We start from the raw sequence: 9534 nt of genomic DNA, 5'->3' as shown, positions 1-9534 counted from the left end.
AACATCAATAAGGAAGTTGTTTCAAATATATTTTTCAGGGAATGTGTTCCACAAGTGTATTTTATAAATATTGGGCTCAAGTCCACTTTAGAAATGGTGTTGTAGACTATGTAGAGTGCAATATGGCTTGGAGAGCTATGATGTAGAAATGGTGTTCACCATGGGTCTGTCGAAGTTCTAGCATAAGGCAGATGTATGTTTTAATGAATGTAGATGTTGATAGATGAAATAGGGGAAAATGTCACAGTTGTATGTTCTTATATATGTGACATGTGCAAGAGCGCAAGCTTGAAAGGACATGATTGGCATACCAATGTGTCTTGAATGAAAGTAACTATTGTAAAAATATGGATTCGATTATAAAGATGTCATAGATGCACTTTGAGCGTCACATTGGCTAGTTATTAAAGTGGCGACCTTGGCTAAGTAAAGTATGGTTCCTCAAAGCCATAGTTAGTTACTCATGATAAAAAGAGAATACCACATAAAGATTATTCATTAGGGGAAAACAATATGTGAGCATCATACCACTTATCCTTTCAGGCACTAAGTGAGTACTTCAATAAGTGCTCAAGGGTGAGCTTTTGACATTTTCAACGGGTGTATTGGGATTTAGTGTGAGATTAGAATCCCCATATATGATGTTGGAGAATGGCATTGCATGTCACTTTTAACTTGGAGGTTAAGATGGGCTCTTATAGTGGTATTGGATTTACTCTTGGGTGGTCCCATCTTATGCCGATTGAACAATTGAGTAATGTTGAACGCTTATATATGTAAAGGGAGTCAAGTCTAGCTTGTGATGAAGACGCCTGCTCAGTCATGGAGACTCTGAACTCCTAAAACGAGGCAGAGAGATCGGCGATAGCTGCCATGATCTCGACACTAAATGGTACATGAGGCAGCTCCTAAGGGACCTCCTGAGCTCTTGGGTCTCTCTCATGTGCAGTGGGCAACCACATGTTGCCTATGAGCTCGTAACCCATCAACTTCAAAGTGGTGGTGTTGAAGACGTCGGAGGGCCGGACCTTCTTGATGGTGGCAAGTGGTGACCTGTTCAGCCTTTCCCTAACAAATATCCTATATAGAATCCCACTGTAGGGCAAGATGATCCTCTTTTAAATGTTTTTTACGAACATACATCGTAGGATCAACCTAGGAAGGTCTAGCTTCTTTCTGGTGAAGAGGCACCACATCACGAAGCAATCCAAATAGGATACGTGGTCCCTCGATCCTGACTTAGGCAATATGTTGTAGGAAATTAGGTGGTGTACCACATTTGCCTCTAGAGTCAAGGATCTGTAGCTAGGAGTGTGGGTCGGATCAGCCACAAGATTTGTCATGACTAAATTAACAAACGTACTCACAGTGAAGTCCTGCTCAGCTAGCCAGGTAGAGGAAGAATCGGGGCAGATGAAGTCGCCACGTTGGATCTCAAAGGTCTCTGCCAGGTAGGCATAGTCAAAGTGGAGATCTATCTCGAGCACTCTGGAGTAGTAGCCCTGCCCATCTTGAGCAAGATTGCCATAAAAGAGCCGAATGAGCAGCAGGTATATCCCCCTGGGCTAAAAGGCTATAAACTCATACTTTCCTTGATATCGAAACATGTCAAGAACATTGTTGAAGTGGGTTTGCATGAATTTGATATCGAGGATTTTTCCCAGAATGGGATCTTTTAGGCGAAAGACTCTCTTGTACTTGATTTGCCAATCGAGCGTGGGAAATCACTATTCCAATGGAACACCCGTGGAAACACATCTTTGTTCCCTGGCCATAGAAAAAATTTAAAGAAAACTAGGCTAGAATGAGAGGAAAAACAAAGGAGGGACTCAAGGAAATAGGAGAAAATGAGCTGAATTTCGCGGAGAAGCATATATATTAGAGCGGTTCGGGTGCCTGAGCATGAGTTCAGTCACCCTAACAACTTTAAATATGGGAACCCTTTGAGTCTTTTCGGTAGCCCAAACACTGGTTCGGTCGGCTGAATTTGAGGCGCCATTTTATATTTTCGAGGGTTGGACGCCTGAATTGATTTTGAGCTGATATAACCAGTTGCTTGAATATGAGTTTGGCGACCCGAAGATGTTCGGCAGCCCGAGAGGATTTGAACATGAAGATTCAGCAGCCCGAAGTCTAGCCAACTGTAACGCCCCAAACCCTCAATCCCGGGTCCAGTGTGTTATACCTGATAAAATCTCTGATAGATCATAATCTATAACATACGCAGCGGAAAACATACATCATAATCTCCATATAACATAACACCAGAGTTTACTAATTCTAACTACCAACCCTAATAAATTAATCATCCACCAGTATTCAAATATATACATGTCTTCAAAAAATTATCCATTAATACTAGTATGTTTCACAACCATCCATATCTTATAAAATTTAAAACATAAATTCTAAAACATAAAATATACATATAAAAAATAACATAAAAATATATCATTTTCTCTTTCTATTTACCAAAAATGCTATAAAATCTCAAGCTCTCTAAGTTCGATCTCGAGGAACTCCTGAAAAAGATAATTTCATATTCGGGTGAGACACATCTCAGTAAGGGAAGAAATAATATATTAAACTCAGCTTGTGGTCATCATGAGATTATGCATATCATTTTATAATATTTTCAAATCATTAACATAACATTGAAAGTCATTTTCTAAACCTAACAATCACATGCAAATGTTTAACCCACGAGATTACCCGATGATAGGGGTGATTCCCTGCCCATACAAGTAGCACCCCTCTGCTATGATACCTAGGCAACCCAAAGGTCGTAGCTAAAGCGTACTAGGGCACTTACGTTACTCAGTAAGCCCTCAAGTGATAAATTAATCTCGTACTCACGCATTCAATAATAGTTTACCGGCAAAGGCCCTAAGGATAGGGAATTCTATCCGCTCATACAAGTAGGTTCCCTCTGCCCTAGTGCATTATGCAACTACTGCCACATCTAAAGCTACTAGTGCACTCACCTTACTCAGCAAGCCCTCAGGCGAAGAGTATGCCTCGCCCAATCGTAACATGTTCTATGTACATAGATACTTCTAATATCATAATATGTCATTTTTTCCATCGTTATTCAATCATTTACATTCTTTCATGTTCATAACTTAACATTTCCTTGTGTTTCACTTTAAGTGACTCTTTCCCATTTGTATCATTCACATTTCACATTTCATTTCATTGCATTTTCATTCCTTGTCATTTCATTTCATAACATTTTCATTTCATTCATTTGTACTACAGCCGCTCTTTAGTAATCATTTGTTAGTCCACATAGAAATACGTTAGAATCTAACACAGCTCATTTTAGCTGTCATCAGTTAGTCCACATAGAAATAAGATAGATTTGCTAACCCGGCTTTCAGCTGTCGTACCTTTACATGGTTGCATTTAACATACACATGAAACATTGCCCATATCACATTTTATTTTCATTGCTTTACTTACTTAACCCGCATCTCGTACATTTAACATATATTTGTACAAAATCTCATGCCACACAATTTAGCGATAAAATTCATACAATGCCTGTAAAATAAGCCAACCAACATTTAACGTTTATATACTGAAAATATCTTTCATTCCTTACATAATTACACTGAAAATATTTTTCCACTTTCATCCGTTCATTTTCGCATATACATATCTAATAAATAGCCCTAAACTTAAAATATATATATATATATATATATATAATTTAAATGGTTGGCATTTTACCAATACTGAAAAATTACATGTACATATAACACAATTTATTTTTCATTTAATTCATAAAATTCTGATTTAACATATATTTTTCTCCTTACCTAGTTTCTTGAATTACGCCAACAGAGACTCCGAAAAATACCTGGGGCGCTTACCCGGATCCTGAATCAAAAATTTCTAACTCCAATAAATTATTTCTAAATAAAATATTATTTAAATATTTCCTATGACCATAATTCATAAATAAATAAATATACCCTTAAATTTAGCCAAATTACCAAATTTCTCAAATCTCACTCTCACTTTGAAGGGGGCTTAGAAAACCTCAATTGAAAAATTATTTACGTCAAAATGACGACGACGATAATTAGGATCTCGTGGTGATGTCTGATCGTTGATTCAACAGCATATTTAAAGCAAAATTGAGAAAATAAGAAAAAGTTACCTTTCCCCAGGAGCAGTACCTAAGCCATTTCCACGACAAATCTGCTCTAGTAGAAATGTCGGTAGCGGAACCAGGAATCCAACGGTACCTCGTTTCCCGATCCGCTGCAAACTCGCCAAGAAATTGAGAGAAGGAGAAAGACGAAGACGGAGGAGAGTGAGAAGGAGAGAGAGAGAGAGAGCAGAAAGAAGCTCGCTTGGCCTCTGTCAGTTTCAACATGAAGATATGGATTTCAATTTGAAATCCCTTAACAGGAAGCTTCTAGCTTCCTTTTCCTTTTTTTTTTCTTTACTTTTACTTAACCTCTCTCTCTTTCTCTATATATATATATATCTTATCCTTATATATTCATATATACATCATATTATTTATTCAATAAATTAAATTTAACAATACCTAATTAATTAATTGTTTAATAATAAATAATTTTAATTTAATTTTTTTCCTTTTATTTATTTATTTATTTATTTATTTTAATAATGTTTAATTAACTAACAAATCAATAATTACTCTTAATTTTAATTTTTTTAATTAATTAATTATTTTTTTTAAATAATTTTTTTTTCGGGTTATTACATCAACGATTTGGTCAAACTTCAGGTTCGGTTGGCAAAAGTGCAAAAACACTGTTTTGTTCGGTTGCCCAAGCTTGGTCCACTTGTTTTCGTTTGACTTGATTTTCAAAGCTAGAGACCCTATGGTTTATCTATGAGATGTAGGGCGATGATAGGGCTTCAAGATGAGTTTAGGACAAGATTTTTTACTTTAATTTCTAAACCTCAAATTTGCATAGCGGACAAGGTATGCTTAACCTTAGATGTTCATATTTAAGTGAGAATTAAGCATTTCGAACTTTAAATACAAGGCGGTCATGTCATGTCAACTTGGAAGTGGTATTCTATTCAAACATTCAATGATTTCTATTTTAACCAACAAGTATATTCATTTAGTCCATATTGTTTTTGCAATTGAATTCACAGATTGCCTTGATTCTACAAAATACTTAATTTGCAATATTTTGAATGGTGGATATACAAAGATCTTACATTTATCAGCCCCAAGCCACTTCCTAACCCCTTAGATAATACTACCCCCTATAGCTAATCCTAACTACTAAGAAAGAACTACGTGATCGCATAATTCTTGTTTAAGCAAGTTCTTCCTTGAATTTCTAGGGGTTTTCTTTTTTAACAACCCATACCATTTTTCTTATTTTTATTTTCGATGGGTTAGGGGTTGGTGATTCCTTAATTTTCCATACTTGTTTGGGCTTCACACCTTTTCTTTTAAATGGGCAATCAAATTTTGTGTGCCCCTTCTTTTTACATAAGATGCATGTGGTGTGAATGTATGGACCAGATGAGGTACTAGCATAATATTTTGATTCTTTTACAAAGTACCCCATGTATAGGTTTTTTCCTTTCTTATTTTCAATTCCATTATAACCTATGCCTTCCTTATCTAAGGTCATATTTTGTGCACCTAGCAATTTTTCAAAGTTTTCCTTACTTCTAGTAAACGTGTAGATGATCTTAGATTGTTCTTCAATTTTCTTCTCTAGATCTTGAATTTTTGAGTTTTCCAATTTTTTGTAAGCATTCTGAAGTTTCAAAAGTTCTATGGACAAAAAGTTTTCTTTACTTTCAAGATCAGCAATCAAATGGTTCTTTTCATCATCATTAGAAGCTTTAGATTTCAAGTTAGACAATCTTTTCTAATGATTCATTCTTGCTCTCCAATCTTTTAATTTTCAAATAATTTTCTCTTTCAGCAAGAATTTTTGAGTCACATTCCTTAATACATGCATCATACTTGTTTTTCAGTACAGAGTATTTCTTATTTGATTTTACAAGTAACTTATGAGTCTTCATGTTGTAAAAATCACAAAAAGAGATATAAAATTTTAGTGGATTGATTTCAAAAATTAATATATATATATATAATTAATTAATTAATTAATTAATTAATCGAATTTAAAAGAAAAAAGGAAAAAAATAATAATTAAAATTTATTTCTATTTTTATTAATAAAATATATTATTAATATTAATTAAATATTATTAAATTGAATTGATTAAATAAATAATATTAAAGATATATGCGTGTGTGTGTGTGTGTATATAAGGATTAAAGTAAAAAGGAAAAAAAATAATATAATATAATTATATAGGTAAAGTTGAAGAGAAACCTTCAGGACGTTTCCTGAAGGTTGATTTGAATATGTAATGAATTTTTATTTTATTTTATTTTACTTTCTTCTTCTTCTTCTTCTTCTTCTTCTTCTTCTTTACTTTTCCTTTTCTTTATTCTTTTCTCTGCACTGAACGCTCTTTCTCTCTCTCCTCACGTTCTCTCTCCCTTTCTCCTCGATTTCGTGACAGATTTTCGCCCGATCGAAAATCCGAAGATACCACTGGACTCCATTCACCGCTACCGTCATTTCTACCAGAGCGGATCGGTGGTAAGAGCGGCGTAAGCATATTCCCTGGGGTAAGCTATTTTTTCCTTTTTCTTTAATTTCTTACAACATATAAGTCCAATTAACAAACGGACACTACCACGAGAATCTAGGGATGATTCTCTACAAGTCTAGTGGGATGGAATTCTCGTGGGGGTGTCGGGCCAAAACCCCAAATTTAGGGTACGGAAATTATTAAGGGGCTTATTTTTAATTAATTAGCATTAATTTAGAAATGCTAAAATATTAAGCATTTGGAATTGAAGTAAGATTTCTGAAATTTAGGGCCTGGGTGAGCGCCGCCAATGTAATTTTGGACCCGTAGGGCAAAATTCAAAAAATTAAGTTGGGATATTAAATAATAGTTTAAATATTAATTTGAGGTATATGGAGCTTAGGGAATTCTAGATAAGTATTATTTTGGAGAAATAGATTAATTAATTTGGGGAAAATGTAAATTGCAGGAGTTAAATTTCGAGCGCCAAGGGCGTGAAATTTTGGGTCCTAAGGAATTTCTCAATAACCAGGTAAGAGAATAAACTAAAGCAGTAATTTTTCATACAAATTATTATTAATTATGAGTAAATTTATTTTCAGAAAAGCATATGTTATATTGTGTATTACGAATGAAATGTACGATTGGGAAAATACTGTTATGATGATTAAATTGTATATGTATGTATGAGATGTAAGTAATTCACGATTTTAGAATATGAAGTATGACTTTTAACAGCATATGTGTGGCATGAATATTATTTTATGTGAAATGTATTATGATGTGAAAGATTTTACGAACAAAACATGATTTCAGGTATTATGAAAATATGAGTTATGTTGTGATGGTTTTGACGATTATATGATAAATGATGTATTTTCAGAATATATATACCTGAAACAATTTTGGCGCTAGGCCATATATTTATGTTATCGGCATGAGACTGTATTTATGTTATTGGCGGGAGGCCATGTATTTATGTTATCGGCACGAGGCCGTATTTATTTATTGGCGCGAGGTCACGTATTTATGTTTTCGGCACGAGGTCGTAATTACTATATTTTCGGCATGAGGCCGTAATGATGTTATATATATGATCATGTATTATATGTTAACACCACCAGGATGTTAGTTTAGTTCAGTTCAGGGGTTCGGTACCGTAGTTATATGTGTAGATCAGATATCTACGTCAGATTAGTGCTAACCATCCCACGAGGGAATGGGAGATGGATAGTCGATGTGGCTTTCAGTAGAGTGTGGACGTCCACCTGACAATTTGGACCAAGGTGTAGCGAGCTCATCATACTTACAGACATATTTGATTCGGTAGTGGTCGGCCAACCATTGTCGTGTCCCGTCTTCGTGCTGCACAACCCGTCATGGGGGGTAATACATGACACCAGCTAACTATTCATCCTGGATTTGTTTTCAATACTACAGTTATAACAGATGATTTTATTTATGTTATGATTTATTAACAGATGTGAAAATGTATGTATACCCAGTACGATATGATGATATTTATAGAATTATGAAATGTACTATATACGTACAAATGCATTAAATATTCATGTTGCCACATAACTGTATTTAGTTTATTTTCCCTTATTGAGAAGTGTCTCACCCCCAAACATTAAATGATTTTTAGGAAATCCAGTGAGATCGGCAGGCTAGAGCCGCCATTGAGTGATTGGAGCTTCCCTACTAGAAGGGTAAGCATTGAACTAGGATCAGGAGTTTTTGTTATTTAATCCTAGTGTTATTTTGACTTTTGGAGGTTGTATATCATAACAGTATTTTGATGTTATAGAAAGCTCTGGTATTATGTTTTATGATTGGATGTTTGAGATTTTATGTTTACTACTGTTAGGTTTTCCGCTGTGTTTGATAGGTGTCCCCGCTACCCACGGGTTCGGGTTGACCATTTTATTTATTATGTGGTATTTTATGTTAAGAAATTGAGGGACGTTACATTTGGTATCAGAGCCTAAGATACTAGGTTCTGTAGAGTCTAGAGTGTGACAGTAATAATACCAGACTATAGGATAAGAGAATTTGAGGTCTAGTTTTGTAGTCTAGATGTAGGACTTCCATGGTGGTTTGTATGATTTTCCTGGGGTGACGATTTCAGGAAATTCATTGTAAACTATCGTCGGGTCAGGTATCTAGGTTGCATGATTGAACCTTGAATTAAGATCAAGAGTGACGAGTTAGTTAGGAAAATATACCATATGAGTTGAGTGATACGTATAGAGAATGAGGTTTTGAGTTAAGTTACATGTTTTTCAGGATGGACCTTGGTGGCAATAGTGCCCACGCGAGTGGGAGTGAGGGTGCTCGACCCTCGAGCGCTGCGGGTAGTGACTCAGATGCCATCCTACGCAACGTAGCACAACAAGTGATGACAGAAATTGCCAGGAGTTTGAAGGAGTAGGGTGGTCTGTCTGTAAGCCACGGTTGTATGATTGAGAAGTTCATAAAGATGAATCCTCTAGCTTTCTTAGGGGGAACGGATCCTGCAGTCGCTGAGAATTGGCTGCAGGAGATGGAGAAGATATTTGCAGTACTGCAGTATTCAAAGGAACAGAAAGTGTTGTTTGCCACCTATAAATTAATTGAAGAGGCCAAGAGGTGGTGGTCGGCGATGAGAGTATTAGAGCAACAGAGGATTGTACCAGTAGAGATGACGTGGGTACGGTTTAAAGAGATATTCTTCGACAGGTATTTTCCAGCCTCTTCCAGGGAGGCTAAGATTACGAAGTTCCTGAATCTGAAGCAGGGACAGCTATTAGTGCAACAATACGTGGCGAGGTTCATCGAGCTATCTCGTTTCGGCCCGTACATTATTCCAAATGAGGCGAAGAAGGTACGAGAGTTTGAAAGAGGCTTGAGGAGAGAAATTTACAAGCAGGTATCG

The sequence above is a fragment of the Malania oleifera genome, chromosome 11 (genome assembly GCF_029873635.1).
Source record: "Malania oleifera isolate guangnan ecotype guangnan chromosome 11, ASM2987363v1, whole genome shotgun sequence".
Taxonomy (NCBI): Eukaryota; Viridiplantae; Streptophyta; class Magnoliopsida; order Santalales; family Ximeniaceae; genus Malania; species Malania oleifera.
This window is presented reverse-complemented; position numbering follows the sequence as displayed.